The 25,244-nt window shown below is 45.0% G+C and overlaps 5 non-coding genes across 5 annotated transcripts; 3 read left to right on the top strand and 2 right to left on the bottom strand.

Annotated features, from left to right (window-relative positions):
• Positions 1-6,423: 6,423 nt before the first annotated feature.
• Positions 6,424-6,565, bottom strand: LOC138235149 (U4 spliceosomal RNA). Its single transcript, XR_011188034.1, has one exon. It is a non-coding gene; the product is annotated as a U4 spliceosomal RNA (small nuclear RNA).
• A 7,033-nt stretch (positions 6,566-13,598) lies between these two features.
• On the top strand, positions 13,599-13,672 carry trnat-agu (transfer RNA threonine (anticodon AGU)). Its single transcript has one exon. It is a non-coding gene; the product is annotated as a tRNA-Thr (tRNA).
• Positions 13,673-20,780: 7,108 nt separating this feature from the next.
• On the bottom strand, positions 20,781-20,852 carry trnae-uuc (transfer RNA glutamic acid (anticodon UUC)). Its single transcript has one exon. It is a non-coding gene; the product is annotated as a tRNA-Glu (tRNA).
• Positions 20,853-21,053: 201 nt separating this feature from the next.
• Positions 21,054-21,125, top strand: trnah-gug (transfer RNA histidin (anticodon GUG)). Its single transcript has one exon. It is a non-coding gene; the product is annotated as a tRNA-His (tRNA).
• Positions 21,126-23,206: 2,081 nt separating this feature from the next.
• On the top strand, positions 23,207-23,279 carry trnam-cau (transfer RNA methionine (anticodon CAU)). The gene has a single exon. It is a non-coding gene; the product is annotated as a tRNA-Met (tRNA).
• The last annotated feature ends 1,965 nt before the right edge of the window (positions 23,280-25,244 follow it).

Genomic DNA, 25,244 nt, shown 5'->3' with positions numbered 1-25,244 from the left:
CATGTCTCAGTTTTTCCAACATCATCACCGCTAAAGAAGATGGCGCAGAAGGCTCCACAGTCGAAACGTTGTGCTTCTTTTCTTCTCTTTTCAGCATGGAGTAAACCTTTGTTTGATCCTTTGCAGCCTAAGCATGCTGACGCAGCTACCTTTCTCTTAACGCGCCTCAATCATTATTCACCAAAACGATCAGCAGAATAAGTCACTTTGTGGTGATGTCACTCCTCTGCTTCACAAATGTCCTTAGTGACGGGCCATTTCTTTCTGCCATTTTTCCGGAGCGGTTATGGATTGCTCCATCATTTCCCTCTTACTTTCCATCACTAGATTGAAAAAAAAAACAGAAACAGGCTGACAGGACGACAATCAAATTGCAAAAACTCATCAAAGCACTCGATAAAGTATTTGAATCCACAAGTAGCTACAGATGTAGCCATTCAAAATGGGTGAGGTATTTCACGGCATACCGCGACACGCCCACCGGGGTATCACGCGGTATCACGTGTGTCACGTGACTAGCTATCCGGCGTCGCCTTGTAAAACCGCCAGGGGGAGCTTAACCTCTCATGTACAGCATTCGAGCCTTTAATTTTGAACTGTGTATCACAGCATGTTAATCATCAGTCATTCAAATGTTGGTATATTTTATGAAAGCAAGATTGCTCAGTTGGACAAAAGTACACAACCTACCTTTATCAGAAATATTTATGCATCAAAGCCTTTACTGAAGATATTACTAATAGTATTAATAATGGATGACTTTGGACAAGCTGTATACTCAAAGTATAATTTCTTTAGCACATTTGTACAAGCACTTGGAATCTGTCCAAGCCATACTTTGTCAGGCATTTTGTTTTACTTCAACGGGGCATAAAAACTTCCTTGCTTTTAACAGGGCGTTTCATAATTTCTACTACGAGAATGATTTAAAATGCGACACCTATCATTCAACTAGAGCTTAAAATATCACAAGGAAAAATACACACCGGTATTCCATTTCTCCCTAAACATTGTAAGCTTCAAAGTCTTTAACTAACGTGATACCGGATACGTCAACAAGCATACTTTTAGAATTTGATTAAAAGGGAATATAATATGGAATCGCGTATCTCAAGAATTTAATAACGGTATGATTATATCCGTGTACTGCGGCAGAACTGTGTAGGGCTGTTTCGCCTGCCTGATCATGCGAGCTGTCTTGTAGCCTCCTGGTCTAGGTGCGTGACTACCAACTGGCAGGTTGTGTGTTCGAATCCAGCTGCTGCTGGACCTTCCAGTTTTATTTATTTATTTTTTAATCGCGTAACATAAACATATTACCGTATGCAAACTGTACTGTATACAATATGTATATGTATATTTAATGTCTTAACTGTGCCCGTTTAAGTATTGAATATTCATATCTAATTTTACCACTGAAGGGAAATCTTAACATAAACATACAGTATATGGCTGGTCTCGGTACTTTAAAGAAAAAAATACACACCAGTATTCCATTTCTCCCTAAACATTGTAAGCTTCGAATGAAACCACTAAATAAAGACATAAATATAGAAATCTTAAGATTTGTTTTATTTAATGTTGGTAGCAGGATGAACTGTCAGAGTGTATATTTTGTCGCAAAGTTGCTACAAGATGTTAACAGTGAAAAAGGTATTTAGAAATGAGTTATTTCAAGATGAAAAAGAAAACATACACGAAACATGGTTTCATTACGACCAGAATCGGTCTTGAGATATTTTTAACTTGATTTACAGTATTTGAGAGGTATGTCTTAACACCGATACTACAGTGCTTAAGTACTGCTCACGTATATGTTTCTAGGTTTATATTATGCATTTCATACGGTCAAATTACTTTTGAGCAACTAATAAGAAGCGCGAAACGGTATGCGTTTTAGTTTCGTTTTGTGCTGGAACCCGTGGATTGATTAGAAATATCAAGTACATACAAGTCATTTTTTAAATGTTGTAGTTCGTCTTGAAAAAATGTTATGAGTACATCATCTATCAACAATTACACAGGTTCTGTTTCCATATTGCTGATTTTGGTTAGGTACAGTATTATCAAATCCAGTGGCGCTGTGTGTTACTTTACTGAGTCCCAATCTGTGATTGAAACCTGTAAAACCGGTTTAATTCGTCACAGCCAGCACTCTTCAGGTGTGAGGGTCTTCTGCTCAGAATGAAACGCTAAAATGTTTGTGTATATTCTAATGGTAGTGGGGGCAGGGTGTGTGGGAACAGGTTTGTTCTTCACACCTGAAACATTTTCTCTGAAAGGATTTTCTTCGAAGTTTAACCGATCTTGTTACAGCATGTTACAGTTTACTATTATTAACCATATTAATTTTAAGTGCTTAATGTAAAATCTTGTAAAAATATATTTTCATTGTTCAAATATACATTAATATACATTAAGTCTGACTATCATATAATAAGTTAAATACAAAACTAAAGAAAAAATAGGGTTAAATATAATTCAAAATATTTTGCTAACAATGTTAACTGTTTATGAATAATAAAATGTATTAACTAAGGAGTAGGATGGCACAGTTGTTAGTATGTTTTTTGTTTTGTTTCTTTTTCATAAATACAACAGTAGTACCTGATGTCTCAGTGGCTTTCAAAATTAAATTATGCATGCAAACCTGTGAACTAGAAAGATAACTAAGATTTTAATACTAATTAAATGACCGCGGGCACTTCCCACCCCCTCTACATTCTCAGAGTAGAACAGACTAACCTTCTAATGAAAGACGGTCCACCCCCCACGGACAGGAAAAGTGCCCACAGGCACTTAAACTTAATATGGTCAGTAACGGTAAACAGTAACATGGTAAGAAGGAGCACGTACAAACGTTTTTGAAATAACCACATGTAAGACTCTGATCCTAAAAATGTTTAGGGAGAAAGTGGAATACTGGTGTGCTTCCAGAAGAATCAGTATGGCTCAGAGATTAAATAAAACTTCACAGACATTAACGAAGAGCATAACGCGTGTACTGTATACACTGCAAGTACTGTACAACCCAACTCTCTGCAGGAGTGCTGGCTGTGACGAATTGAACCGGTTTCACGGGTATTTTCAAAGTAAGAGGCGAGATTTCCAGCGAAAGACACCCCCTCAAAAACCCAGTAAATACAGTACTTACTAGTTAAAGGCTAGGCTCCCGACTACGGCGAAAGGAACCCTTCTTTCATTAGAAGACAATGAACATATTTTAGCCCTGAATGAATTAATAGCAAACATGGTTTACATAAAAGACATTTTTCCAAGAAAGTTTAGCCTTTGTCACTAATGAAACCACTAAATAAAGACATAAATAGAAAAATCTTAAGATTTTTAAAATACATGACTTTGCTAAAATTTATTTGAAAATAAAAACAATTACAACCGCCAGGGGAAAGAGAGAACAGGGGAGGGATGTTGGGTTTGCATAAGGGGCGGGGCTATGGAAAGTAGGTATGTTTGGGAATGTGTAGTTACATGTTCTGGCTGTTTGTGAATTATCGTTGTTGAGTATGGAGTGTTGAGGTATTGATTTTGTGTAATGCTTTATGTTGAAAATTGAGGTGGATTTTGTTTATGATAAACAGGATAAACTGGGATGGGAGGAAGGTTTGGTTTTGCATAAGGGGCGGGATTATGATAATTGGAGGACTTTGCGAGTGTAAAATGGTTTGATTATTTGATTTTGTATTGTGGTTGTTATCTATGTTTTTGGTTGGTATTATGTTTATATGGTTGTTTTTGTTGGTTGGTTGTTATTATGGTTATTAATAATACGATCTATAGTTGAAATCTGAGCCTAAATAAAAAGAAAAAGCAAGTGATTAGGTTTATGAGCAATCTAATTACTTATTCGTTTAAAAAGCTATATAAAATAAAGTTTATTATTAATTTGCTGGACAGAGCGGTGAACATTATTATGCATAAGACAAAGATAACGATCCTGATCAGTTTAGAAATCTGTGTACGCTGTAAGGTTTTTACTTCTTAAACTTTTAAAATACACGTTTTGAATAGAAAGAAATCCTCTTCCTGGTATAGCACACCAGCACATCTTTTTTCTCCAATCAGAGGGGTCAGCCAATCACCATTCTGCGTTGGGTAGCAACGGGTGACTGTTCTCAGGCGGAAGATGTAAACAGCTTAATGTTCGTGTTAAATATTTTTTTTTAATTCAATTAAACGGGCACAGTTAAGACATTAAATATACATATACATACTGTATACAGTACAGTTTGCATACGGTAATATGTTTATGTTACGCGATTAAAAAATAAATAAATAAAAATGAAAAGTCCAGCAGCAGCTGGATTCGAACACACAACCTGCCAGTTGGTAGTCACGCACCTAGACCAGTAGGCTACAAGATAGCTCGCATGATCAGGCAGGCGAAACAGCCCTACATAGCTCTGCCGCAGTACACGGATATAATCATACCGTTATTAAATTCTTTAGATACGCGATTCCATATTATATTCCCTTTTAATCAAATTCTAAAAGTATGCTTGTTGACTCCGGTATCACGTTAGTTAAAGACTTCGAAGCTTACAATGTTTAGGGAGAAATGGAATACTGGTGTGTATTTTTTTCTTTAAAGTACCAAGACCAGCTATATACTGTATGTTTACGTTCCAAAATTAATATCGTTTATGGCCTTCACACGCGTTACAGTATGCTCCTATTCTTTTTATGCTCAGCTACTAAGATTTCCCTTCAGTGGTAAAATTCAATATCTACAACGGGCACAGTAAAGAAGTTTACGGTAAGTCTTTCTACGACAGACCAACGGACCACGAGTGCCCCTGTCGGTCAACCAATCACGCACCGCGGTATCGCGTGTCATCTTACCTGCGGTACGTGTCTGTACCGCTTACTTTGAATGGCTGCATCTGTACGAGCAACTTTGTCCTGGCTTGCATGAAAGTCGGAAAATGTCAAAAAGAAAAAGATGGTGGCTTTTTCATATTCGTTCTTTTATTTTTAGTTCGTTGGCTCTTCTGTCCATTGTCCTCCTGCCTGGCTCTTGACCTGTGACTGTCTGAACGCACACAGTAAAATTTCATGTGGGGGATTTGTCCTGAGCCTCTGTGAAAGACCCACCCACCCCTATAAATAACTGCTCTAGAAACACATGAATGCAAAACTAAACCACAGCTTAAAGAGGAGCTTGTCATGACCGCCAGGCAGTTAAGACCAACTCATAAGCGATCTAATCAGCACCAGCAGTGGGTGATTATTAACAAACGCCGCCGCACGAGTTAACCCACCTGCACACACTCCACCGTGCGGTACGCAGTGCTATTTTTACCATCTTTACCTGCTTCCCGCTGCTCGGTATTGAGTCTACTCCTTGAGAGCTCTACCTGGCGTTTTTCCATTACCTCGTTTATTCTGGATATTGGACTCCCCTTCTGCCTTTTCGACTTTGGACCTCGCCTCTCACCTCGGACTGTTTGCCACCAGTGTTCTCCCTGGATTACGACTTACCTTACGCCTCTTGACCACGAAACAAAGCAAAGCAGAGCAAAACAAAACGAACAAACGAAAACCCTCACATCCCGCACTTGCATATAACGCCGTTACGTGCCCAAGCGGTATTGTATGTCATCCTAGCACTGCACCCCGGGGCGTACGGTATATGGGAACGAGCACACGCCACGAATCGTCTCGAATCACTCCCTACAGCTGTAAGGCGCTTTGAAGCGTGCACCCCCAACATTCTTCTTTGCGCATCTGTGAAAGGTAAACTCTTGAGCAAACTCTGAACCAGCTCTAAGGAAACTAATCCGATTAGACGTTACTTTGACTCATCCTTTAAGGGACCCTTGTTAATTGGAGAAATCAATGATTTCAAATGAATTCTGTATGCGTTAAAAGACAGCTATACACAGAAAACATGCAGGACACTGCTCATGATGTTTCCCCAGCCGAAACACAGTGCGTTTTTCCAAGCCATTTGACAAAGCCCGCCCACTGAAAACTGCAGCAGATCGTGTAAAGGCGATCAACTTTGTAACTACTGCACGCACAGGAAGCAGAATAAATTCCTCTTTTCAAACTGTCAAAGGTTTGCTGCAGGACATCGCACAATCTCTTTTGAACGGGGACAAACGATTTCTTATGGGGCGCAGTAAGTACAGACGTTTATAAAGCTCCACTCATGCCGACGATGCAGCATGAAGAAGCGCAACCTAACGTTTGACAGACAAAAGCCGGGCGCCGCTACGAGCAATATGAAATCAAACTGACAGCACACGGCGTTTCGCGCTGACTCAAAAGTGATCTCGACAGACGCTGTTCTCTGCATAACGCTGAAAGAGCTAAAGAGCGTTTCTGTTGAAACGTAACAAGCTCGTTTCTTTCTATCATGATGTTACCATGACAAAATCTGTCTTTAAACACCTTGCTCAGTCTCTGACGAGACTGTCAAAAATTGCTTTCGCCGATTGTATTGCAAACCGGCGGAAGGGGGGTATTGGGAAAAGTTTTCAACTAGTAATAATCGCGCCTCGGCTAAACCTCACAGGCTAAGATACTGCCACTGCGCAAAGCTAACGGTTGCCAGGCAACCGCGGGGATCCTACGGAAATCGTTATCAATCGTCTCATGGCATGTCGTTGCTGTAACGCTTCATATTTGTCGTCTTCTTCTTCTAGCTTGAGGTTTTGAAGAATTTCATGACAGACAAGGGCTCCGTCGGAAACAAAGGGCGTTGTGAGAAAATCGTTGCTTATTTTCAGCAGCAGGAATACAACCCTTTAAATACAAGATGACAGAACAATGACGAAGGGCATGCCAGGAGGAACTCATGCACTACAGAGGAAAGGGGGCGGGCACGTACAGTTCACATTCAAGCCACAAGTACTCTTCTCGGATGTTGCATAAACAAATCCTAACGTCCTGAAAGCATTGCAGCATGTTTGTGTCCCACTTCCCGTGGTTGTACGACGACTGACACGAACGGACAAACACAATCTGTGGCGTTTAGCGTGACATAGTCTTGCAGGCATCGTGCTGTCTCACTGCAATACTATACCGCTGGAGGAAACAGCCCGGGTTCAATGAGCCTTGGAATGTGACTAGGAAAGTGAAGCCTTTTGAAAGAGGTAAAACACTGCTCAAAAGAACTGAGGGAGAATCTTACAGGGGATTCTGAGCGGTGTCTAAATAAATAAATTCTTCAGCGTCCACGGATGGCATTTTGCAGCTGGAAACAGATGTCGACGCTTTTTGAACAGAGCACCAAAAAAGCGTCTTTTTTGAAGGTACAGGTATTGAGCATTGGTGGTTCAGTGGAAGAATTCTTGCCTGCCAAGTAAGAGGCTCGGGTTCGATTCCTGGCCAATGCAGTGGCTTTTGCATGCTCACCACTATACCACCAACACACGCCCACAGGATCCCAGCAAGACACCACCAGAGAATGCTCACGATTTCGGAAGCTGTCTCCGGGACATTCTGATTCCACACATCCTGAATAAATCATGATATTGTTAGTTGCTGTAGCTAGACGTTCAAATGAGTTTCATGGCCAGATGGACTGTTTCCTCCAGCGGTATAGTATTGCAGTGAGACAGCACGATGCCTGCAAGACTATGTCACGCTAAACGCCACAGATTGTGTTTGTCCGAATTTGAACTTTCACAAAAGCATGCTAGCAGACAAATGCGCCTCAGAGGACTTAAGGCTGGCTTCAAGTTGGAATGATAAAGTCTCCCCGTCCGGTTAGGAAAAGGGAACTTTGTTAGACAGAAAGAAGGAAGTAACAATAACGGAGAATTGTGTGCAAGGATTTTAGAAGCTGCGCAGCCCTGCAGTTTCAATAGCCCTTTTATTCGTGTTAGATGCTGGAATTGCCTTTTTTTGACGCTCTTACGAATGCGATGTCAACGAAAACAGAACAAAGCACAAAAAAACCCTCAAGTCCTGCAGTTGGATAGAATGCCGTTACACGTCCAAGCCGTATTTGACTTCATCCTACCATTGCAACACGGGGCGTATATGGAAACGAACACACGCTACGAATTGTCTCTAATCAGTCCCTACAGTTGTAAGGCGCCTGGAAGCATGCACCCCCATCATTAATCTTTGCGCATCTGTGCAAGGTAAACTCTGGAGCAGTCTTTGAAACGGCTCAAAGGAAACACGTGATTGATTCCATGTGCATCTGGGGTTCATATCTTATTTACATTTAATTCAAGGGAAAGGCTTGGGTCAGTTTCAGACGGCCTCCAACAGCGAGATTCAAGCGCCCCACCTTCAGCCCAATCTGCGCCACCAGAACGCCAACGGCTCCTCTGCGCTCCGGGGTGCGGTTGTGACCCCGTAACCTAAAGTGTTGGTGGCAGACAAATGGAGACTAACAGGTGACGTCCTAGGACATGACTACATTGTGACACTCGGTGGGTGACCATTGCTTGGAAAAGAGTGCGAGGCCCCTTTAGAAAAACATTTTGTTAACAGGCATTCTGCCTCAGCCTAAACACCTATAGCTTGAAAAGCGCATGCTATTAGACAGGCACCTCTGCAAGACCTTAAGAGTCTCTTAAACTAGTGATAGTAAGGTGTTCCCAATGGGCGATGTTTGGCTTTCAAATCATCTCTCCTTGGAAGCGCCGAGATGCAGCTGTTTAAGGCTTAGAAGCAGCTGACTGTTTCACTACCTAGCTGATCACTGTCAGTCAGGGAGCTCAGAGGTGAAAAGCCTGTCTCAGAGACAATTCGCCGTCGATCAGTTCAATATGTTCCGTACCAGCGTGAGTGTGGAACAGTGTTTTCAAGTGATCGCTGTTCTGTCATGTTGACGCCGAGTGAATCTTTCTTTGGCAACATGGGCAGGCTGACAGCAAAAGTAATGGCAAATTTCTTGACTTATTTCTGAATATGAATGTTCTTTAGAAAAGGGATGCGGCGTTGCTTCTCCCCCGTGTAAAGGTCACGCATTCCAGACGTGGTTATGAGCGAACAGTTGCCGCAAGTGTTTGAAAAGAGCAAGCAGCCATGCCCCGTGTGAGGATCAAACTCAGGACCTTCAGATAAAGAGACTGACGCGCTACCAACTACGCCAACGAGGCCAGCTGCAGTGCACAGCCGGAAAGTTTGCCTCATATGGATTTCAGTCGCCCGTTCCCTAATCTTTAGACGCCCTCTGCTGGATGTTGCATTTGCCTTTTGATCTCACCGATACTTTTTTGGTCTGTTTCTGTTGCGAGTCCGTTTTTCAGATCTCACCTAGCACAAGTCTCTCTGGCTGAAGTGGCCTCTCTGCTTCAGCATCGTGCCCTCACTCAGCCATTAAAAACGTCACTCGGACTTCTGACATGCTGACATGAAATGTCAAGAGAGAGTGGCGGAGACGCTTAAGGCAGAGAGAAGATGAAGAGGGGGCGTGGCTGTGAAATGATTGACAGCTGCATGACGCTCTCCATGCAAGGTGTGACCACAGGCTAAAGGACACCTTTCGGCACATCAAGCTCTAAGCACACACCTGGAGGACGTGGGAAACGATCCCGCTACCTCTCGCATGCAAAGCGAGCGCTGTACCATGCAAGCTAACCCCCCTCGCTGGGGCTCATGCCTCGGTGTCGCCTAGTGCCGCTTGTTCCCCTCTTACCGGGTGCAGTTCACTGCCCTTCGTCTGCAAGGCAGTCGTGTAATTGCGGCTTTCTTGACTTATTGATGAAGGTCTGACTGGACGAGCGAATGACGCCTCTCCCCCGTCCTCAAGCTCGCTGACAGGATAAAATAGAAAGTGCTGCCGTGGCTCATTGGTTTAGGGGTATGATTCTCACTTAGGGTGTGGGAGGTCCCAGGTTCAACTCCCGGCTGAGCCCTTGTGTGCTCTTTTTGTCCTCGTCCACAAGACTGGGAACTGATATCCACATCACCTTGCAGCATCTGCTTATGGCAAATGATGGAATGTGACTAATGACTGAACGAGCCTGGTGAATACTCATCACGTGGCACAATGAGAGCGTGCAGTCAGCTGTCCAAGGCAGCAACCTCATTGCTCGTTCAAAAGAACACGTACTGAAAACTCATCACCACTATGTCGTAAATGAGCACCGCGATCGCTTGTTGTCATGCGTCCTTACTTGGGAAATGCAGAAGCAAAAACTGCCCTCTCTCAGCCACCGAAACGTGTGCGGCTCGCCTTGCACTCTCTGCGCCTCGCATATTTATGGAGCTGTCTGCTCTTCTTTCTGTTGAAGTACGCAAGTTACGGGGCGTACTGCAGACTATGATGTGCTCAATGACAGCTTTCAAGATTTGAAAACTATGAGCTTGATGGCTCAAGTCGAACGAATGTGGTTGTTACGCAATTGATGATCAAACGCACATATTCTAACGATTCGTGAGAGTATGTTCTAAAGATCCTTGGCTCGATCCCGGGTTTCGGCATTTTGTTTCATCGCTCCCTTTGTTCCTCTCTCCAGCGCCCCCTGCCTAAAATGACGCGTCCTTTTCTCAGCCCGAAACGCAAGCGATACACCAGCAACAAACCCTACAGGTTTACGTAGTGTAGTGGTTATCACGTTTGCCTAACATGTGAAAGGTCCCAGGTTCGAGACAGGGTGCAAACAGCCTCTTCTTGCACGCTCCTGCACTTCACAGAGGTCTTGAACCACCAGTCATTTGTTCCCAATGTATTTCCGGTGCCTTCATGCACTCTTGTACCAAACGCACGTTCCTTCTGTACGCGGAGCCGATCATTTGCAATTGGGCTGTGCCGACAGACCAGGACGAGCTCTGTCGGCTCAAAAGCAGCGCAGGACCTGCAAGAACAACAGAAAGATTAGCATCCAGCGGGGGCTTCTTAGTGAGCCCAAGATCTCATCAAGAATCGGCTCCAGCAACAGGGCTGGGCGCATTGTTCCATTCTCCGACCACTCTCGGTGTAAACAAGTCCCTCCTGGTCTCTGCTTGAATTGCACTTTCCTGCGTTTGCTTTGGTGTAACTGGCTTCCCCTGCATGGGCGAATGTGAAGAAGATCCTTAGTAAGTCATTGAAGAAACCCGAGAAGAGGTCGGAGTGGCCTCTGTCGTTCATCAACGATCCAGTCAGGCAGTACTCCTCTGTAAAGCGCCGTTCGTTCACATCGATTGGCTTTTTTTTGCCTTCATTCGTGCAAGTAGTAAAAGCAGACGCCCCTATTCTGCCGTGACCCGGATTCGAACAGGGGTTGTTGCGGCCACAACGCAAAGTACTGACCACTATACGATCACGGCGAGTTACCGATACACACGTGGCAGGGCGGAAAAGGCTGTGCTCTCTTCATGTGACATAATTCGGAAAAGTCCTGACGTTGCATTTCAACTGAGCCCCAGTATACATCGACCCTTCGACACTCTGAGTGACAACTCTCTTGCGTGTTTTCTAATATTTCTGTAGTTTGCTTGCATGATGCCCGGAACAGCAGGGTTGTGCGCTCCTATATGGTCTAGCGGTTAGGATTCCTGGTTTTCACCCAGGCGGCCCGGGTTCGACTTTGGTATGGGAACGTGTCAGTTTTACCTCCTGCTTTCCAAAAGATCAGCACCGTGTACAAAGGAGCCGCATTAAAACTACTCAAACGTGCAAAACGTGCGAGAAGAGGGGGCGCTTGTTTCCAGCCGAAACTTCTTGCGTGTGAGATGAGCTGACCATCGCTGCAGGAGGTGGGAGGGTTACTCTGGTAGACAGGGCTGACCTTTGGCAATAGGATTTATACTCTCCAAGATGATATTTGCACTTTCTGGAGAGGCGATTTTCTCCACTTCAGTAGCCCGATTTCGTCGATTGCGTGGAGAGGGCTGTAGAATGTGGCGCCGCCTTTCCTGCTCCGTCCATGACAGGCGTGCTGGACTCTGGAGAGAGCACAGTCCATCAGCGCACACCAATAAAGGCACTGGAAGCCGCTGAATCGCATTGGCGAAGCTCAGCACTGGGCCGCTGGGCACATCTTACCACTGTTTCCGTAGTGTAGTGGTTATCACGTTCGCCTCACACGCGAAAGGTCCCCGGGTGGAAACGGACTTCAGACTTCTTTTGTCGCCACGCACAAAAGGGGATTGGGGATTCGCCTAGCGCTGTTATCGAACAGACCCACTCACCTCTTAGTGTGGCGGGATCTGCACAGTGCATGTCGCAGCGCATCCTGCTTTCACTTCAATGCGCGTCCTGATGTACCCCTGTCTCCCGCGTGACAGGTGGGGACAGGTGACAGGTCCTATACTAACGAGGAAGACATCGCTCTCTCCGACCCCCCGGCATCGTGTCCCGACCCACCGTGCTGGAAGCCGACGCGTGCTGTGATTCCTTTACGGAGCAGAAATGACAACCGAGGAGCCGAGAGATCATTTCAGCATTTCGCGTCTGAACGGAAAACACAAACGACCAACTCAGAATGGCTTGCCTTTGACGCTTTTCAAAGCGTTCTTTGTGCACGACGACTGCGCCGCCTAGCAGATACAAATGGGTTGTACAACTTTGAACTAGTAAATGGAAGAGGGCTAAGCCCCCTCTCTTTTAGCCCAGGTTCGATCTGTCTCCCAGAATCACCAGGGCGCACACACACACACCCGTGCCGTTGAAGTGCTCTGCTTCATTTCTAAGGGCAACTCAACATTCACTCCTACCCCGAGTGCAGAAAAGACAGCGTCCGCAGCAACAACAGCTCAGGTCTCTGCACAGGAGCTAAGCTGCCCCCATCTCCTCTGCTCTGCGGCTCCTGCAGAGCGGAGTCCTGCCTGGAGCCGTGTTTGCAGGCGGCGGCTCCCCACGCTCTGTCTGTGCGTCGTGAAATTAATTAATAACGTTAATAAATTTATAAAGTTAATTTATAAAGTTAATAAAGTTATAAATTAGAAATTAATAACGATATAATTATATTCATGTACCGCAACACAAGAATAGTACACGCTGTACATTGTCTGTCGATAATGTTTCTGTAGTGCTTTAGTGGGTTAGGTTCCTGACTTCCATGTCACACGGTCTATGATTGAATCCCATGGAACTATGACTTTATTTTTTAACAAACATTTCTTTGAAAAAATGAAACGTTTCCCTTGGTCAGAGATTAAATAAAACCTCACTTTTTTAGGTTTTACTGTGCAGAGTGAGGTTTTACCTCACTTTTTTTGAGCAGAAGGTTTACTGTGACCTGAGAAGGGCCGGCATCCAATCACAGTGGTAAATACACACAAGCTCTCACTCATCTGAGCTACACGGCTACCAAGATGATCTCGGGTGCGCCGAGCTGGTACGGAACATATTGAACTGATCGATGGCGAATTGTCTCTCAGACAGGCTTTTCACCTCTAAGCTCCCTGACTGACAGTGATCAGCTAGGTAGTGAAACAGTCAGCTGCTTCTAAGCCTTAAACAGCTGCATCTCGGCGCTTCCACGGAGAGATGATTTGAAAGCCGAACATCACCCATTGGGAACACCTTACTATCACTAGTTTAAGAGACTCTTAAGGTCTTGCAGAGGTGCCTGTCTAATAGCATGCGCTTTGCAAGCTATAGGTGTTTAGGCTGAGGCAGAATGCCTAACAAAATGTTTTTCTAAAGGTGTGTCCAAGTGGCTGCAAAAGGACAACACTCCCGGGGTGCTGTGGCTTAGTTGGTTAAAGCGCCTGTCTAGTAAACAGGAAATCCTGGGTTCGAATCCCAGCGGTGCCTTCTTTGTTCTGTCTTCTTGAACAGTACTGGTCATTATGGACAACCGCCTACGGCTAGACTTAATTAAATGCAAGTATTCATTTCCTGTCTTTAACGCGACTTGTTTTTCTTAAAATGGATGCAACTTGCAAAACATGAAATACAAACCTTGCTAATCAGCGCTAGCGGCTGGCAAAAAAAAAAGAAGTCAGCAATGTTTTTTTCTTTAACCTTAACCCTACTAATGGAGAAGAGTTAAACGACCGAGTCTATGCAGCTTAAACGGTGCGCACGTCGGGTTCGTAGCTGGTAAATCACGCTCACCCCAGTCCTTAATCTTTTAAAGAGGATACAAAATTGAACCTAGTCGCCACATCACATACATCCTGTTCAATGATAAAAAGGTAACATCTATCCTCGCTCCAGACTAAATCTCACATTGAGGGCATATTTTTTTTCACTTTACCGTGAGTCGGGCTCAGCTGCACAGAGGAGAGAGCAGAGCAATGAGGTCACGGGGACAGGGGAGTCACACGCTGGCGGTTTGAATACGCGGAAGATCACTGAGGGATCCACAGTATATGGACCCTCCGTGCGCCATCAGTCCGCACTCCGGACTCTGAATCCTGCCATCCGAGTTAAGATCTCGGCGGAACCTGAGGCACAGTTCCTTCTTAAAACGTAATCTGGTGAGCATTTCTAGAATCGTACTTGTATAGATGCAGCCTTTAATGTGTTGCTAGGTTAAAATTGATGACTTCTTGTATTTCAGTAGGCAACTGCCCTCTTGATTTCGGATTTAATTTCTTTATTACAGGGGCGCTTTTATGATGACAGAGTCATGTTCAGGTACTTTGCTTGATGGAGGAAGCTCATTTCGGACTCTGTGATCTGCTCACTTGGAAAGGTCTGCTGTACTACTACAAGAGAGAAGTAGAGTCTGGAAGAAGGGACAATTTTATGATGCTTTGGAAGGTAATGTTTTTTTTTTCTTTGAAATCGAAATGAATCAGAATAGCAGTGCAAAAGACAAACTCTTGGTTTGGTTTAAAGAGATATGGTTTTAAAACAGACAACATGTAGAAAACAGGTGTTTCTCACTTTTGGAAAAGAATGGACCGGGGGTAATAATTTACTAGTTGCAGGGCTGAGCTCACTGGGTTACAGTCCTGCAGTGTTACACCAGGTCCAGTGGCGCAATGGATAAGGCGTCTGATTACGAATCAGGAGATTGTAGGTTCGACTCCTACCTGGCTCGGGTCATTTTTAAACGCATCGGGCTGCTCCCTAAGTAGTCTGTGCTACTTACTGCATTGTAATCGTACCCAGTAAGAGATTTCCTTCATCTAAATGAACTGCACCTGACAGCTTTAGAAAAACACCTGGGCTCAGTACGGTGCTGAGAGCTCAGCGTTGCTGTTCTAATTAGCACGCACTGCATCGGCTATGAGCCCGAACCTTTCAATTATTCCGATCAGTAAGTCAACACGTAGTCCACATGAACGGTAGAAATATTCTCTTGTCTGTCTCTTGTTTGTATAGAACTGAATGTCCCTGACAATGTACTGTTAGTTTTAATTGAAGAACGGCATTTGTGTTCAAATATACCAGACAAGTTTATGTAACTGCTCATGCGACACTCAGTTGTAATTAGTCAAGAAATAAAGTCGAACAACAGCTGCGGGTTTGATTCTGAACGTATCAGATTGCAGCGCCTTTTACTTCCATTGACAAATGATAGAGATTCGAAGAGAGATCCTTCAGATCAGCAAGCAAACCCACGGCTATTTCGGTTTTCTATCTAGGCAACGTTGGTGTTTGCAATAGCATACATGAAAGCGTGATGCAATTTCTGTGGCTACATTTGTTGCACGTCATGCACAGTAAGAGTGTTTCTAACACCAAATAAAAAGTCAACAATTAGCGATCACGCCTTCTCCTCAGTTAACCCACTGAAACCCTTGCTGTTAACAGTTCTTTACTGCGTGCTTTACCAGCACCTACATATCGTGTCGGTTCTTTCAGCTTTATTCATTAGGTTTTCAAAGGCATAAGCAGAGCACCAGAGGTGCGAAGGCAAAGTGTGTGGTTATCTGAAGAATTGATGTCCATGGCAGCAGGTCCAAGCGATTTCGCGTTGTTATAGTACCAGGAAAGGAGAAGCAGCACTTCGCCTCTGCCGCGCAGGCACAAGGCGACATGCGGCAGACGCCGGAGTCGGCAGGTTTCGAACCTGCGCGAGGAGTCCCCAACGCATTTCGAGCCCATCGCCTTAACCACTCGACCACGACAAAAGCGAGCCCGCTGCCGCCGCATTCCTCCTATAATCAAACACGGACTGCGAGGTGGCTGCGGATACCTTTTTAAAGTTGCTCTCCGTTAAAAAAAAAATACCTTTCACAAGATACGTGCCGGCAGACAGACACACCTCAGAGGGTTTAAGGCTGGCTTCACGTTCAAATGATAAAGTCCCCCCGTCCGGATGTCAAAATGCAACTTTGGCAGACAGAACAAACATCAACAAACCACAAATGTGGACAAGGATTTTACAAGCTGCACCACACTGCACTTTCAAAAGCATTTACGTTCGTGTTAGACGCAGGACTTGCCTTTGATTTGCGCGCTTACGAACGCCATGGAAAACGAAACAAAACTAAAGCCCTCAGCTCCTGCACGTGATTATAATGGCGTTACGTGTCGAAGCAGTAATTTACGTCATCCTACCACTGCAACACGGGGAATAGAGAGAAATGAGCACACGCTACGAATCGTCTCAATCACTCCCTAGAGTCGTAAGGCGCATTGAAGGGTGCACCCCCATCATTAATCGTTGCGCCTCTGTGAAAGGAAAGCTCTTGGGCAGTCTTTGAAACAGCTCGGATGAAACACTTGATTGCTTCCATGTGCATCTGGAGCCCACCCAGTGGGCAAAAGACGTATAATATACGTCTATTAAACGCATACCTTATACGTCTAAATGTGGTCTACAATTCGTGTAGAATGAAATTCTAATATACGTCTAAAGTTATACGTCAATTATACGTCTATGTTTAGACGTTCATTATACATAAATGGTTGGAGTTCTATTATACGGATAAATTTAGAGGACTATTATACATATATGGTTGGAGTTCCGGATAACTTTAGAGGTCTATTATACGGATAACTTTAGAGGACTATTATACGTATATGGGTAGAGGTCTATTATACATCAAAGATAGATTTTATAGGTGTAGAAACAAGTAAACCAAGCCAATGATTAGATTTAGAAATGTATTCTGAAAATACACATTCACACCTGAAACATATGTATTTCAAATTATACATTGTATACAATCAATCAACAATCAACATATGGGCAATAATCATAAAAAAACACAACTAGTCTTAAACTTCAGCTACAAATTCTGGTAACATGGCAATATACAGTATAGTAATGACAAACACAAAACTAATTACATTAACACACTAACTCAAAACCACATTTTGATTCAAATATACATTTTAAAATGTACAACTTCTATATTTCCAAGAAAAAAAAATATTACAATGGAAGTTAAGATGATTTTTTTCCACTATTTGCAAACCCTGTCTAATTGTCCTAACAGTTAGAACCAAAAACCTATTATTTTCAGTGTCCAGATCTCCTGGCCCCCTGTCTTTCATATGCATTCTTCAAGTAACACATTGCATGCTCCTTTATTTCTTTTTCTGTTGATGTAGGGTGGGACTTCAGCACCGCAGCTAGGAGAAAATTATATAATATTACTTCCCAAATAAATGATGATTAATATCTTCTTTAGTATAATCTAAAAAGTGAACGGTTTACTAAGCTCAAAACTGAAATAAATGTATAAAATTTGGCTTGCATCATAGCAGTTGAGCAATAAAGTCTGTCCTAATTAAAGAGTACCCAAAGTTTGAAAGTACAACATAGAATAAGAATAGAGAAACGGCAAAACGATTTTGTGTCATCTTCCCCATTCACACTATTTTATGTGCCATTTTTTGCTTATTCACGTACTATTTTAATCAAAATAATATTAAGAAAGATCTGTATGTATTCAGATAGTATTATTATTGTTCATACTTACTCGTCAAAAGAGGATTGCTGAAATATTTGCGGATATACTTCTACGTTTGAAAAACGTGTCCAAAATTGTGACCAACGAATACTAGCAATGCATTGTTGTATATAACCGGAAAATATGCTGGGTTCGATATTTTCTCAACGTATGCGTTTATTAATGTTGTCGATATTATGGTTGAAATATAACATTGATAATACATCGCGGCTATGTGCCCCCTGCTATGAGCTGATGTGCAATTTTAACGCATGTAGTTAGTAAGGATCGGTCACTGTTGTATGGTATTATATATAATGACATTATGGAATAGGATGGGGACAGGCCTGGCATCACGGGAGGAGGGGGGAATGTTGCCCCTTCAGTTTTGGGCAAAAAGATTTACCTAACTTAATTTGCGCCCTAAAAAAATAGTTGTACTTTGTCAATGGTCAGACAACACTAAATGACAGGAACAGTCACTCAGTCTGTTTGATGGGCAGGAGGGCTATCCGTCCAGGAACTGCACATATCAGTGTCGTTATTGAGTGTCAACATTACGATCCTGTTTGCTCAGGTGGACCGATTCCTTGCAGTAGTTTATCATTATACTTAAAATCGTTATATAACTAGGACTAGTTATAGCAGTCTGTGCTTTCTGTTGGTTTTACAACATTTTTTCTTAACGATTCAGAACGTCCATGTAGCTGCAAAAATGAACGCTTATGGTACTTTTCGCTCCAGGCAATACTCTCCAGTGAGAGTGACGAAAAATGTGAAACTGAACTTCATCGCAAATACCAGATTGCTAGTCGATATCTTCTATCATAAAGCACTAATTAATGGCATAGCTGCGAGATTTCATTTGGGTAGCTGCACCGTACAGCTCCGTTTCAACCGAAATATCACCCCCACTCAGAATTTCAGACGCCCCCCTACAGATTTTTCCCCGGGCACCGCGCACTGATGGGGGACGGGGTTTCCAGGAAATGGTATCAACTTTTCTCAAGAAAATAAAAATAGAAACTCTATAGGCACTCAAACATTTTACTGTTTTTTTTCAGGCAGGTGGCAAGACCCCTCCGCAAAACCCTTGTATGCCAAGCTGTGGGCATTGATTCGTCGAATATACGTATTGTAACGCAACGTGGGCTCAGGCGGGCGCCCTTGCCGCATTAGGTCGGCCCCTGCACCGTCCGGGGCTCGAACCCGGGACTTCCGCGTCTCTCTGCAGCGACCTAGCCCCGTGAGCCAAAGAGAGATCTCTCCACAGCCCAGTAGCTGTGGTCCTGCTATCACAGGGAAGGGCGGCGACGTCACCCGCTCTGGTACGCCGGCTCTTACACAGCGCCTGTCGGCCGTAAGCGTTACACTCTCCCCCGCTTAAATCGCCGTCCCCGGCGAAGGGCTATCCCACCCCGCTTCTGACACCAATGTAACACAACGGGGGCTCAGGCGGGCGCCCTTGCCGCATTAGGTCGGCCCCTGCACCGTCCGGGGCTCGAACCCGGGACTTCCGCGTCTCTCTGCAGCGACCTAGCCCCGTGAGCTAAAGAGAGATCTCTCCACAGCCCAGTAGCTGTGGTCCTGCTATCACAGGGAAGGGCGGTGACGTCACCCGCTCTGGTACGCCGGCTCTTACACAGCGCCTGTCGGCCGTAAGCGTTACAGTATATTCACGGCGAAAATACGGCTATACGTATATATACGTCGCCTCGACGTATAATCAACGTCGAATTGCAACCGTAAAATCGACGACATTAATAAATGCATATATAACGTCGAAAACACATCTAACACTAGGAGTATACGGCACTCTGCACAGTGTACGAAGTAAATTATTTTCGCAGTAATTAATTTACACGTGTATAATAAATATAGTAAATATAATTAATTACTGCGAAAATAATTTACTTCGTACACTGTGCAGAGTGCTGTATACTCCTAGTGTTAGATGTGTTTTCGACGTTATATATGCGTTTATTAATGTTTATTTCACAGTGTCGTGCACCTTTTCATTGCTCTCGCTTTCAGAGCCTCCGCACGGCACACGACTCGACATCAGGAAGCACATTGAAGTGAAAGCAGGGAGCGCTGCGACATGCACTGTGCAGATCCCGCCACACTAAGAGGTATATAAGCGTCAAAGGCAAGTCATTCCGAGTTGGTCGTTTGTGTTTTCCGTTCAGACGCGAAATGCTGAAATGATCTCTCGGCTCCTCGGTTGTCATTTCTGCTCCGTAAAGGAATCACAGCACGAGTCGGCTTCCAGCACGGTGGGTCGGGACACGATGCCGGGGGTCGGAGAGAGTGATGTCTTCCTCGTTAGTATAGGACCTGTCACGTGGACCTGTCACCTGTCCCCACCTGTCACGCGGGAGACCGGGGTACATCAGGACGCGCATTGAAGTGAAAGCAGGATGCGCTGCGACATGCACTGTGCAGATCCCGCCACACTAAGAGGTGAGTGGGTCTGTTCGATCACAGCACTAGGCGAATCCCCAATCCCCTTTTGTGCGTGGCGACAGAAGAAGTCTGGTCTGTTTCCGCCCGGTTTCGATCCGGTTATCTTTCGCGTGTGAGGCGAACGTGATGACCACTACACTACGGAAACTGTGGTCAGATGTGCCCAGCGGCCCAGCGCTGAGCTTCGCCAATGCGATTCAGCTGCTTCCAGTGCCTTTATTGGGGTGCGCTGATGGACCGTGCTCTCTCTCCAGAGACCAGCACGCCTGTCATGGACGGAGCAGGAAAGACGGCGCCACATTCTACAGCCCTCTCCACGCAATCGACGAAATCGGGCTACTGAAGTGGAGAAAATCGCCTCTCCAGAAAGTGCAAATATCATCTTGGAGAGTATAAATCCTATTGCCGAAGGTCAGCCCTGTCTACCAGAGTGACCCTCCCACCTCCTGCAGCGATGGTCAGCTCGTCTCACACGCGAGAAGTTTCGGCTGGAAACTAGCGCCCCCTCTTCTCGCACGTTTTGCACGTTGAGTAGTTTTAATGCGGCTCCTTCGTACACAGTGCTGATCTTTTGGAAAGCAGGAGGCAAAATTGACACGTTCCCATACCGGGAGTCGAACCCGGGCCACCTGGGTGAAAACCAGGAATCCTAACCGCTAGACCATATGGGAGTGCACCACCCTGCTGTTCCGGGCATCATGCAAGCAAACTACATAAATATGAGAAAACACGCAAGAGAGTTGTCACTCAGAGTGTCGAAGGGTCGATGTATACTGGGGCTCAGTTGAAATGCAACGTCAGGACTTTCCCGAATTATGTCACACGAAGAGAGCACAGCCTTTTCCGCCCTGCCACGTGTGTATCGGTAACTCGCCGTGATCGTATAGTGGTCAGTACTTTGCGTTGTGGCCGCAACAACCCCGGTTCGAATCCGGGTCACGGCAGAGTAGGGGCGTCTGCTTTTACTACTTGCACGAATGAAGGCAAAAAAAAGCCAATTGATGTGAACGAACGGCGCTTTACAGAGGAGTACTGCCTGACTGGATCGTTGATGAACGACAGAGACCACTCCGACCTCTTCTCGGGTTTCTTCAATGACTTACTAAGGATCTTCTTCACATTCGCCCATGCAGGGGAAGCCAGTTACACCAAAGCAAACGCAGGAAAGTGCAATTCAAGCAGAGACCAGGAGGGACTTGTTTACACCGAGAGTGGTCGGAGAATGGAACAATGCGCCCAGCCCTGTTGCTGGAGCCGATTCTTGATGAGATCTTGGGCTCACTAAGAAGCCCCTGCTGGATGCTAATCTTTCTGTTGTTCTTGCAGGTCCTGCGCTGCTTTTGAGCCGACAGAGCTCGTCGTGGTCTGTCGGGACAGCCCAATTGCAAATGATCGGCTCCAGGTACAGAAAAAACGTGCGTTTGGTACAAGAGTGCATGAAGGCACCGGAAATACATTGGGAACAAATGACTGGTGGTTCAAGACCTCTGTGAAGTGCAGGAGCGTGCAAGAAGAGGCTGTTTGCACCCAGTCTCGAACCGGGGACCTTTCGCGTGTTAGGCGAATGTGATAGCCGCTACACTACGGAAACCTGTAGGGACTGCTGCTGGTTTCTCGCTTGCGTTTCGGGCTGAGAAAGGGACGCGTCACTTTAGGCAGAGGGCGCTGGAGAGAGGAACAAAGGGCGCGATGAAACAAAATGCCGAAACCCGGGATCGAGCCAGGGACCTTTAGAACATACTCTCACGAATCGTTAGAATACGTGCGTTTGATCATCAATTGCGTAACAACCACATTCGTTCGACTTGAGCCATCAAGCTCATAGTTTTCAAATCTTGAAAGCTGTCATTGAGCACATCATAGTCTGCAGTACGCCCCGTAACTTGCGTACTTCAACAGAAAGAAGAGCAGACAGCTCCATAAATATGCGAGGCGCAGAGAGTGCAAGGCGAGCCGCACACGTTTCGGTGGCTGAGAGAGGGCAGTTTTTGCTTCTGCATTTCCCAAGTAAGGACGCATGACAACAAGCGATCGCGGTGCTCATTTACGACATAGTGGTGATGAGTTTTCAGTACGTGTTCTTTTGAACGAGCAATGAGGTTGCTGCCTTGGACAGCTGACTGCACGCTCTCATTGTGCCACGTGATGAGTATTCACCAGGCTCGTTCAGTCATTAGTCACATTCCATCGTTTGCCATAAGCAGATGCTGCAAGGTGATGTGGATATCAGTTCCCAGTCTTGTGGACGAGGACAAAAAGAACACACAAGGGCTCATCCACGAGTTGAACCCAGGACCTCCCACACCCTAAGCGAGAATCATACCCCTAAACCAATGAGCCACGGCAGCACTTTCCATTTTATTCTGTCAGCCAGCTTGAGGACGGGGGAGAGGCGTCATTCGCTCGTCCAGTCAGACCTTCATCAATAAGTCAAGAAAGCCGCAATTACACGACTGCCTTGCAGACGAAGGGCAGTGAACTGCACCCGGTAAGAGGGGAACAAGCGGCACTAGGCGACACCGAGGCATGAGCCCCAGGGAGGGGGGTTAGCTTGCATGGTACAGCGCTCGCTTTGCATGCGAGAGGTAGCGGGATCATTTCCCACGTCCTCCAGGTGTGTGCTTAGAGCTTGATGTGCCGAAAGGTGTCCTTTAGCCTGTGGTCACGCCTTGCATGGAGAGCGTCATGCAGCTGTCAATCATTTCGCAGCCACGCCCCCTCTTCATCTTCTCTCTGCCTTAAGCGTCTCCGCCACTCTCTCTTGACATTTCATGTCAGCATGTCAGAAGTCCGAGTGACGTTTTTAATGGCTGAGTGAGGGCACGATGCTGAAGCAGAGAGGCCACTTCAGCCAGAGAGACTTGTGCTAGGTGAGATCTGAAAAACAGACTCGCAACAGAAACAGACCAAAAAAGTATCGGTGAGCTCAAAAGGCAAATGCACCATCCAGCAGAGGGCGTCTAAAGATTAGGGAACGGGCGACTGAAATCCATGAGGCAAACTTTCCGGCTGTGTACTGCAGGTGGCCTCGTTGGCGTGGTTGGTAGCGCGTCAGTCTCATCATCTGAAGGTCCTGAGTTTGATCCTCACACGGGGCAGGGCTACTTCCTCTCTTGCTCTTTTCAAACACTTGCGGCAACTGTTCGCTCATAACCACGTCTGGAATGCGTGACCTTTACACGGGGGAGAAGCAACGCCGCATCCCTTTTCTAAAGAACATTCACATTCAGAAATAAGTCAAGAAATTTGCCATTACTTTCGCTCGCGCTGCTGTCAGCCTGCCCATGTTGCCAAAGAAAGATTCACTCGGCGTCAACATGACAGAACAGCGATCACTTGAAAACACTATTCCACACTCCGTAAGCAAGAACTTCAGTGTTTGCAGTCACCCGATATGCCGATAGTCAAAGGAGCACAAAACACGAAGCGTCAAAAGAGAAGATGAGTTGATGGAAAGAGCGTTGAATTGATGAGCACAAAAGTTCAGCTCGTACAATAGGCAACGAAGGTCCCGGCGTCATCATCGCACTTGAAAGGACTGCCTTGCAGACTAAGGGCAGTGGGAGGTTGCTGTTTTGAGATGGAGGCATTGGGATGGTGGGCCGAGATCTATTCTTCTTAAGGAATTCTTCATCGTGAAAGATCGGTCCACAGGTCATCCAAAGAATTTACAAATTTTTTGGACTCAGGGAATCACGTGCTTCCGGAAGGGAGTGAAGTGCTCAAACACATGACATGCCCCCTTGATCTCACATGCACAATTCTGCTGCAACATGCACAGCTACCGTCCACACCAGGCAGTGGGGCTTCAGCAGAATTTGCTACGCCACCTGCAATTACATATCCAGCTGCACACATATACATGGCCCCTCTGTCCTTTTCAGGATCTCAAAAAAAAGCATAGCGTGGTTTTCCTGCAACCTGATTGACCGCATCTCCCTCAGAATGTGCCCCGTTGCATTCATTGCTGAAGCAGGACGGAGGCTAACGGGCATGCCAGAACAGTTAGGCTCAGCGATCTCTCCAAAATATTGTGGTTGTAGTGGAAGAAATATGGTTTAAATTGTACCTTGGTATTTCAAACTCTCTCTAGAATGTTATCCATTTCTATTTTATTTTGACAGGAACTGGCTAATGACACTAGATGAAAAGAGAAGAAAGAAAACACAACGTTTCGGCCGTGGAGCCTTCTTCAGGTGTGAGGGCTCCACGGCTGAAATGTTGTGTTTTCTTTCTTCTCTTTTAAGCATGGAATAGACCTATTACTTGTTCCTTTGCAGCCTACGCATGCTGACACAGCTCCCCACCTGAACTGCTAATGATGCCTGGTAGTTTGTGGTACTTGGGTATTGTCTTATGTTTGCTCAAACTGCATATGTGTGATTGCATATTTTTGGGTATTTTCATATGTCAATATTTAATTCACTGACATTCCTGTATGCTTGGAAGAAAGGTAGATTGGATTTGGCACAGGACGCCTGCCCATATTTGTTGATCATTGTTGGGCTGGAAAAACAATGATAAAAAGTGTATGAAAAAAGCTCTCTCCAATATTTCCCTTCTCTTCGCCATGGTTACACTGCCCGTTCTTTCCGTCTTTTGTCCTTCTACAAAGATTCCAGGGCTCTTTTTCCACCATAATATCAGAATATTTTTTTCTCTTTTAAAGGCTGTAGGTGGGGTGTGATGGACTGTACCACTATCATAGAAGATTTTTTCAGGACACATCGCAGTTCCATAGTAGAATTTATCAATAGTAGAATTCCATAGGACATTATTTACCAACATATTACCCAGTGTGAGACTCTGCCAGTAAACCTCAGAGCATTGAGTTCTCCACTGATAAAGATGGCTGTCTGAAGTCATGAAATCCACTGCTGGGATGCCTGAGAGACAGTAATTGAATCTTGGCTGGAATTAGGCTTTCTATTAGTGTTGATCTTTGGGAATTATGTGGTAAAAAGGGAAAACTCCTTTACTTTAGTCACTTTGAATGTTCAAATGTACAGAACCTGCAAAACTAAGCAATGAAAAAAATCCATCACCACTCTCATGATAGCATA

Source organism: Lepisosteus oculatus, unplaced genomic scaffold, assembly GCF_040954835.1.
Source record: "Lepisosteus oculatus isolate fLepOcu1 unplaced genomic scaffold, fLepOcu1.hap2 HAP2_SCAFFOLD_78, whole genome shotgun sequence".
Lineage (NCBI taxonomy): Eukaryota > Metazoa > Chordata > Actinopteri > Semionotiformes > Lepisosteidae > Lepisosteus > Lepisosteus oculatus.
Note: the sequence above shows the minus strand (reverse complement) of the source record. Positions and strands in the feature narration are given on the sequence as shown.